The 9140-nt window shown below is 38.8% G+C and overlaps 1 pseudogene; it reads right to left on the bottom strand.

Moving 5' to 3' along the window:
- Positions 1–1762: 1762 nt before the first annotated feature.
- On the bottom strand, positions 1763–8706 carry LOC149192056 (ABC transporter C family member 10-like; annotated as a pseudogene).
- Between the last annotated feature and the right edge of the window lie 434 nt (positions 8707–9140).

Genomic DNA, 9140 nt, shown 5'->3' with positions numbered 1-9140 from the left:
TCCATACAGATCAAACTCTATGAAATTGACACAAGCAGTCACAAATGCTTTGCTAAACAGAATGCAGTCTTCACCAATTAAAAACCAATGTAGCTTAAGACAAAGCTACATCATCTTAGATGCATAACTTACGATTCTCACATCCTCATCTTCTTTTATTTTTGGCTATGCTAAGCCTAGCCCTAGGCTAGCCCATTTATTGGATGGAAGAAGACTGATCCACCCACAATGGGATGCTTATCACCAAGATACAAGTGCGGGACTTGGCCGAGCCTAGATGTCCCTTCGGAAGTTTAATTCCCCCAAAGTGGCCTCCATCCTCAAGCGCTCCCCATGAGGTTTGAACTTGTGACTTGTTGGGAACTAAATCCCATGCAAACTAACTGATCTACACCTCATGGGTTCTCACATCGTCATCTTGAATGCATAACCTATGATTCTCATAAATAATTAGAGAACTTAAGTTTCATAACATCATTGAGAGAGGGTAAAAGACCCCTTATCCATTCCACATAAATAATAAAATAGAGCGTTCATCCATTCCATACAGACAATAACAGTCTATTGAAAGGTGGGAAAAGAACTTGCATCTACTTTATTTCAAATCCCAACAGTAATCAATCCATCAAGACCCATTTTGGTTCAAATAGGTGAACCATTTCCAAACTTGCATCATAATAGAAGGAACTGTTGATTTGGGGTAGCATCGGATGTGCTCCAGCCATGAAAATTGGTGGAGAGGCTGAAACACATGAGATCTCCAAGACCGAGAATTGGTTTGGGGAAATTCCACCCAGTTAGAAAGATATTAAAATAATTAATAGTTTTAATGGAGTTCCTAAGTCTAAACTTAGGAAAATTAAAATATTAATGGGTATTAATATAAAATTGCGTGAGAATGTTCTAAAAGACATGGATCAAGCCCAATCTAATCTTAACCGTTGATTAGAGATTTAATCTCGGCCGTTGAAAACTCGACATAAAAAGTATAAGAGGAGGCTTGAGGGTCAGTTGGAGATATACCAAGATTTATTAGTCAGTTTGATTTTCTGGAGCAGGGTTTGCTGAGAAAATTCGAACAAGTAATCTGAGTTGCAGCGAGGGGCAATGAGTGCATAGCAGAGAGGCAGAGATAGTGCCAAAGGACCAGGACAAAAGCAAAGGAGGCTACGCAGAGCCAGCAGGAGCCACGCAGAGGGCCAGAGTGACTGCACAGAGGCTCGCAGGGCCTGCGTGGATGACGCAGAGGGCCAGAGAGCCAGCGCAGAGCAGCAGAAGGCTGACGCAGGGGGCTTCTGAGTGATGCAGAGGCCAGGAGGGCTGACTCAGAGCTTCTGAGAAGCGTCAAAGAGATTTTCGTGGAGCAGACTTGCTGAATATCTGCTTCCGAATAGAGGTATGGTTGCCAGATTGATTTCTCTATTGAGTGAGCCAGTTTGGCACCCTAGTTGTACTCAAGAAGCGCTGCTTAGTAATAAAACCCTCAGAACTGCTGCACCAGTTTTCCCAAGTTGGGTTTTTCCGGGGAAGATTGTCCAAAAATAATGGTGTCACTTGTGTGTTTGTCTATTCTTTCTGTTGATGATTTTTAGATGGTTGAGACTGCATTTGTGTTTATTTTCAGTATTTATATGGTTAAATAACTTGTTAAAAATTTAAACAAGTAGGTGAAATAAACCAGATAGTGCAGGAAGAATTTCTAACAGGTTAGACTTAGAAATTTCAACAGAGACTTTTTCAGGCCCTTGTGCACAAAAACACATTGTTCAAAGTATTTTTTTATGAACGAAAATTCAGGTTGCAACAACAGATGAGCTAATTTTAAACAACTGGCCTCCCAGATTTTCGTAGACCCGTCATTTTGATCGCTGTTACAATGAGATCTTATCTAACACGAGAATACATCAATTGAACAATAAGGTCACCAATGCTACAATTAGCCCTTCATGCAAGAGTTAAAGCATCGACCAAAGATCTCATGATCTGGGCAGAGAGACGGAAAGGTTATTCATTTAGTGCTTGTTGCATGAAGAAGAGCATTTGATGTGTGGGACCAATACTCTATCACAAGCCTTCCAAATAACGATCCTTCCCTTTCCATCAGCTTCAATGGATGATCACACTCCACCATCTCACCTACATGAATTCAAATCAAAAGCATTCAAATTAGGTAGAAATGAATAGACTCACTTTCACTACTGTCCATTTCCTCAACTGCAACAAATTCATTTGAAACCAATCCATGCATATAGCATAGAGATAAGATACAATTACAGGGCCTTACCATCACTGATGGCAACCACCATGTCATTGTCCATAATAGTCGGTATCCTGTGTGCAACGGTAATTACAGTGCAATCTGCAAATTCCTTTCTAATTATTGTTTGGAGAATGGCATCTGTAGCATTTTCTATTGATGTTGTTGCTTCGTCTAGAACAAGGATTCGACTTTTCCTTAGCAATGCAAGTCCGAAACAAAATAATTGTTTTTCTCCTACACTCCAATTCTCTCCATCGTCCCCCACTGCATTTTATTGATCTTTTAGTGCCACGAAAAACTTGTAAATCTAACAGCCAAATTCTTGGCCTCATGTCAAAGAATTCCATGACGTTTAAAAATATATATTTAATACAAAATTTACCTGGTGCATCTAGGCCATCCACCTTCCCTCTTACAATGTCTCCAAGTTGACACTCGTTCAGAACCTTAATAAAGAAAGAAAATAAATTCAAAGCATTATTTACTATTGTCATTCCACATATGATAAATTCAATGAGATGTTATGTTGAATATCATTTACATACTTCCCAAATTGTCAAATTTGAGTGCTCAGATAATGGATCCAAGTTGAAGTGAACAGTTCCTCGAAAAAGAGTTGGTTCTTGAGGAATAATCCCAAGGCGTGACCACAAATCATGAAGCCCAATAGAGGTAGTATCCAAACCATCTATAAGGATTCTACCCCCTGCAGGTTCCACTAATCGAAAAATAGCACTACTGAGAGTGGTCTTCCCACTTCATGTTCACCCAACAGTGCCAATCTTTTGCCCTCCATCAAATGTACATGTAATGCCCCGTAAAACAAGGGGGTTGTTGGCTCTATATCTAATCTACACACATATCAAAATATATTCGACTGCAAACATCATAAACCATTCAAATTTTAGTTAAAAAAATAAATGTTAACACATTCATCTTGTTGGAATTCACAACTCAGGTACCTTCAAGTCTTGCAATTCCAGCTTCCCATGCGGGGGCCAACTATCTGGTGGTCTGCAATCTTCTATAACAGCTGGTGCCTCACTAGGAATGTGCATGTACTGTTTGATGCGTTATACAGAAACAATGTAGTTTGCAAGTGTACATTGGATGTGAATACTGGAAACCAATGACATGTTCAATGACAAACCATATGATAGTGCCATCGCAACAAAACCTGCACCAGTTCAAATGTTAGGCATCATCATCGTATACATAAAATCATCCAGTAACAGCAGATATCTCCCATAGACGACCCTTAGTTTCATTGTTCACACCAGGATTGAAGATGCCCTTTGGGAGTAGAACCATAGCAAGAGTAGAGGAGCAAAGAACAGTTTCACTTAACATCTCTAGACGCTGAATCAACCATTCATTTGCCGACAAACTGTAGAAAAAATGGGTTCAAATTTTTATCAATAAGGTCTAAGTTCTTCTTTAAGAACTGATCCTCAACCTTGAAAGCCCTAATGGTCATTGTTCCTGCTATGGACTCGCCAAAATGATTCGCAATAGGTGATTTCGTCATACCATTCAGTCTCATCAGTTCTTTAGCAGAGGCAAAATAGTATTTCTGATTAAATTGAACAAATAAAAAATCAATTATAGCTTCTCTCACAATATTCATACTGAAGTACAGAGTCTTCTCAAGAAACTTGCGTGAAGTGGCATTTTACCTGGATTTGAAAGGTCAAATAAATCATTGGAATGGCTACAAACAAAACTTTCCATGTTACAACAACCACAACTCTAGGACTGCTATAAGAATTCATGGTAGACGACATGGCAAAGACAAAAGAGAAAGGAATGTCTACATAGAGAATGCTGAAATCTGAAGAAACCTGAAAAAGGAGGTGGGGAAGATAAATGTCAGTAGTTTACAACCCTGATGTACATCAAATTTCACTTTCTGTTTTAAGGAGCGAAAAGAAAAGAAGGAAGCCCATGGTGATTACATAAAATACTTACTATGCTCAGAACTCTTCCCAATGGAGTTGCATCAAAAATGTCATTGGTGCTCGGAATAAAGAACTCAGAAGCTCAGAAAAGAAGGACTTTGATGCCTCAAGCCCCCAAATAACACAAAGCAATGACCAAAGGAATAAGAACAATATAGATGTAAACCCAATGGCTGAGTACATTGTTATTAAACTTAATACACTGACTTGAAGACTTTGCACCTTTGCAGCCATCCAAATATTTCCAAAAATCTTCCCAATCAGAAATATAAGATGACCGAGACCAGCACAAGAACAATATAAGAAACCTTTATTCTGTTTCAAATAGTCAATGTATGGCTTCAAACCAGTGTCCCCAACTTCCTTCTCTTCCCTTTTAACTTGTTGATCCCCCTTGGGAGCTCTATTTGAAATTAGTCGTTCTTTCTGTGATTTGCTCCTTTGAATTTCTCTCACATCATTAATCGGTTCATCTTTTTTGGATGGCATCGTGGCTGCTGATTCATTGGAACCAACAGTATTCTTGTGTGCATTCACAAGCTCCCTAAATACCTCACTCGAGACCAACAGTTCCTGATATTTCCCAGTTTTTTGAATCTCCCCATCTACCATCAACTACAAAAGAGAGAAATTTTAGTGTAGAAATTCAACGAAAAATTGCCAAAGCTATGAACATTAGATATGTTAAAATTACAGGAGTTATAATTATTTGCAATCTGTTAAAAAACTTCGTCAAAATGTTGTATACAAGAAAACAAACAGCTTCAACATGGCTAGGGAAACTGTTTACTAACCAGAATAGCATCAAATGCCAGGAGAAAATCAATTTGGTGTGTTACAAGGATTACTGTCTTGTTTGACAGTGCTCCCATTATGTATTCCTACACATCAAAATCCGTGATTAATAGGATCTGCGGAAGCTAAAGAAAATGAAAATCATTGCTGTATAAAGGTGCAACAAGCAAATTAGTAACAGCTACATAATAACTTTAAAAACCTTTATATTAGAAGGAAATCTCCATATTAACCTTAAGCAGGCTAGCAGCTGTATGAGCATCAACAGCACTGAAAGGACCATCCAATAGATAAATATCAGAATCTTGATATAAGGCATGGGCAAGCTATATCCGTTGTTTCTGGCCACCGCTGAGATTGACACCTCTTTCTCCTATTTTAGTCTGATCACCGAAGGGAAGATTTTGGAGGTCTTTATCCAGCGAAGACTTGAGGATAACTTCCTGATATTTCTGCTCATCCATGGGATGCCCAAATAATATGTTGTTTCGTACTATTCCAGTTCGAATTCATGTAGTCTGAGAAACATATGCGAGGATGCCACAGACTTGCAACTGCAGAGGCGGGGTTGAGAAAAATAAGAAAGAGAATCAATCAATTTAAAAGTTTGACAATGTTAAGGTAAGGAGGTAAATAATTCATACTCGCACTGCCCCTTAACTTTGGTACTTCTCCAAGTATTGCAGCTAAAAGAGTTGATTTTCCAGATCCAACTTCTCCACAAATTGCTAATTTTTGGCCATGTTTAACCTCCATATTTATGTTTCTCAATGCGGGCTTTGATGAACTGGAATCCCAACTTAGTGTTGCAGAACTGATAAGAAGAGAGTGGTGAGAGTTCTGAAGAAATACACGCTCAACCACCTGATCCTGTAATTCAGCAGCCTCAAGAAATTTGATGATACGACTTAATGAGACCTTTGCTTGAATGATAACAGCAATTACATCAGGAATTAGTCGAATTGGTTCATGAACAAGGCGCAAAGTGGCTATGAACGTGAAAACATTGCTTGGAGTAAGAGTTTATGTTTCTCAATGCAGGCTTTGATGAACTGGAATCCCAACTTAGTGTTGCAGAATTGATAAGAAGAGAGTGGTCAGAGTTCTGAAGAAATACACTCTCAACCACCCGATCCTGTAATTCAGCAGCCTCAAGAAATTTGATGATACGACTTAATGAGACCTTTGCTTGAATGATAACAGCAATTACATCAGGCATTAGTCGAATTGGTTCTTGAACAAGGCGCAAAGTGGCTATGAACATGAAAACGTTGCTTGGAGTAAGAGGAATTTTAAAAAAATAGCAGGTTATAAATGTTACAGTCGAAAACAAAACGGGAGATGACCAAAACAACAACGAATTATAGGCTTTTCGAAACTGAACCGCAGATAGCCATTTGAACTCTACCTTGTGCAGCTTCTCAATACTTTCTTTGAAGTGTTCCTCCCATGCATGCAATTTCAGTACTTTCATATGCATCAGAGCTTCTGTGGTAGCCCTTAACCGTTGATCCTGGGCTGACATGAGTTCAGTTTGAAACTTATGCTGTAACTTTGCCAATGGAGAGTTAAAAAGAACGGTAATGATGATAACTGCCAAGGCCGAAAATGTGGCCCATCCAATTGCATGGAAGAGGATGCCTAAAGCAAATATAAGATGGAGTACTGTTGTCCAAGTCTGATGAAACCATAAAGGAAGTTCGCCAATACGATAAGCATCTACTGCCATATAATTCATGATTTCAACGGCTGTATGTACCTGTTTAGCTTCATTGGACAACTTTAGTTGTTTCTAATAAATTGTTGCAACGAGTGAAGAGCGCATTTGCAGACCAATCCGTCTAGTGCCAAAATACCATTGCCTTTGAGATATGGACTCTATGGTCTTGGCAATAAAGAGTGTTCCTGCCAAAACAAATCCTTCATATTTGAATGACTGTCTACCTTCTGAAAATCCAATAAAAACATTCAAAACAAGTGGTCCAGAAGACAGAGTAAGTATTTTGAGAAAAGCATAGAACCCAGTCCTTGCCAGATTTTTCCAGTGATAGCAAACCAAAGCCCAGAAAACTGATGGAGTGCCAAATGGGTTTTTCTGTTTTTGCCTCAACAGTTATTCTATAAATGTTGTATAATTATTCTTTGCTTGATCATATCCACACACACAAGGAAAATCATCTTCTTCTAGAGGCTTCTTCTTTCCTTTGGACAAAAGAGAATTCAACCACCAAAATTTTATCCTGCTGAAGAATCCTGCCTTGGCAAAAGGAGTTATAATGGAATTTAACTTCAATGTTATCTGATCTTCCTCATAAAACCTCTGGCTGGAGTTGAGATACCCATGATTTCGGTAATCCCTACCTAGAAAGGGTTCTGACAGAAGATCATCCTCTGAACTCTTCAAATCCTTTTTCGCAGCACAAATGAGCATCAAGCAACATGCTGGCCATGAAACAAGGGAGAGAATAGTGCCATAGGGAAGCTCTCTGTCATTGATGAAATTCAGTCCAGCTGAAACACAATCCACTGTTCCGAGCAAAAATGACACGATCCACCAAACACGCACAAATGTCGTTACAGACCATGTTAGCCCACTCATTACTATTAATCCGAGTGTAAGCCATGCCAATCCTTGCACTAAAAGTACAAGCCATTTGTGCAAGGGAGTTAAATCAAACCCATTTCCCAATTTCTCTTGTAAAAGCCAAATCTCCAATCCCAAATTAATCGCACCCAAAATAATATTTATCACTGCAACACATGTGCGAAATGGCTTTCGAGGTTTCACATTTCTCAGTATGCTCGTCCACCTTACCCACTTGATGAGAACGATGGACCAGAATGTCAGCAAGAAGACTAAATGTATGAATGCAATCAGAGCATGTTTGCTGCATGAGGTCAAATGGAACGTGTGTAGTAATTCAGAGTAGAGAGATAGGGGTAAACTGCAGTTCTCTTCACAGCGTTGAGCAGGGGACAATGCATTTGGGGTGCCACAAAAGTTGTTCCAGAGCTCTGGGTTGATAAATCAATTCAATGCAAGACAATTAATAAAAAAATTGTAGAAGTTCTTGACAAATTTCATCTACCATAACAATCTTATAAACATATGAATATCATATTATATATATGCCATACGACCAGGGCCATGCTACCCATTTTGTTGCAAAATCCGTGATTTCAAACAATAGAAACAGGATAACTCAGACTGAAAATAAAAAAATATAATCAGAGTAATGAGATTACCTGTAAATATTGCCATCCTTGTTCTGTAAACCACATCCGAATGAATGTTTTTGATATTTTGATTTAGAGCTGGGTCACTGACATTCTCAATGTGGATTGGGGAGTCTGCACTGTCTGAAAACAAGTTATTGATGGTTTTGTCCTATCATATTCTCCTCTCAGAAGCTTTTAAAAGTAGTACACCATTAAACTACATAAATTGTTAAGCTCTTTCCTATGCCCAATGCATGAACCTCCTACTTTTGCAGTCTCCCGAATGCTCCCTGAGTTTCCTAATCGACTACTCAAGGCAATAAGGGAAAAACTCAATCAGCCAAGAGAACTGAACTTTCCCCAATCAGACAGAAACCATACTCTGTCACAGAGTACTTTCCCCAATCAGACTAGAAACCATACTCTGTTACAGATTATTCAAGTCAGGTCACATCAGGCCTGTCCAAGCTCTATACTGATACATTTAATGGAGGCAAAGATGCCAAAGTATACTGATCCAAAACAGTGTAACGAACCTTGGCTACTCTTAAATAGAAATTTTGTTCCCAGTAAACATCTTGGACAACACAACCTTCTGAATCTATGTGAAATCGGTGCCCTGTCCACCCTAAAATAAAAAACAGAACACCCTTGTATGCAAATAAAGCAAAACTATCCCAACCTGACCATCTGCAGTTCTTTCAACAAGTTGAGATTAAACTCAAAACCAAAATCTATAAACTATCAAGAAAAAACTGCACCCTGTCAATACAGTATCATGAAGCCCGGCTAGACATAAACAAAAATTCAATTCTCAATAACAAGACTACCTTACAAACCCAATCGGTGCCACAAAGAAGATGACCCATGTATCATAGATCAAGCAAAACTATAACAACATGTACTCT

The sequence above is a fragment of the Pinus tabuliformis genome, chromosome 2_2 (assembly GCF_031772625.1).
Source record: "Pinus tabuliformis cultivar Carrire ecotype Pingquan chromosome 2_2, CPIR1, whole genome shotgun sequence".
In the NCBI taxonomy this organism is placed as follows: Eukaryota; Viridiplantae; Streptophyta; class Pinopsida; order Pinales; family Pinaceae; genus Pinus; species Pinus tabuliformis.
The sequence above is the reverse complement of the archived record's forward strand: the minus strand, read 5'-3'. Positions and strand labels throughout refer to the sequence as shown.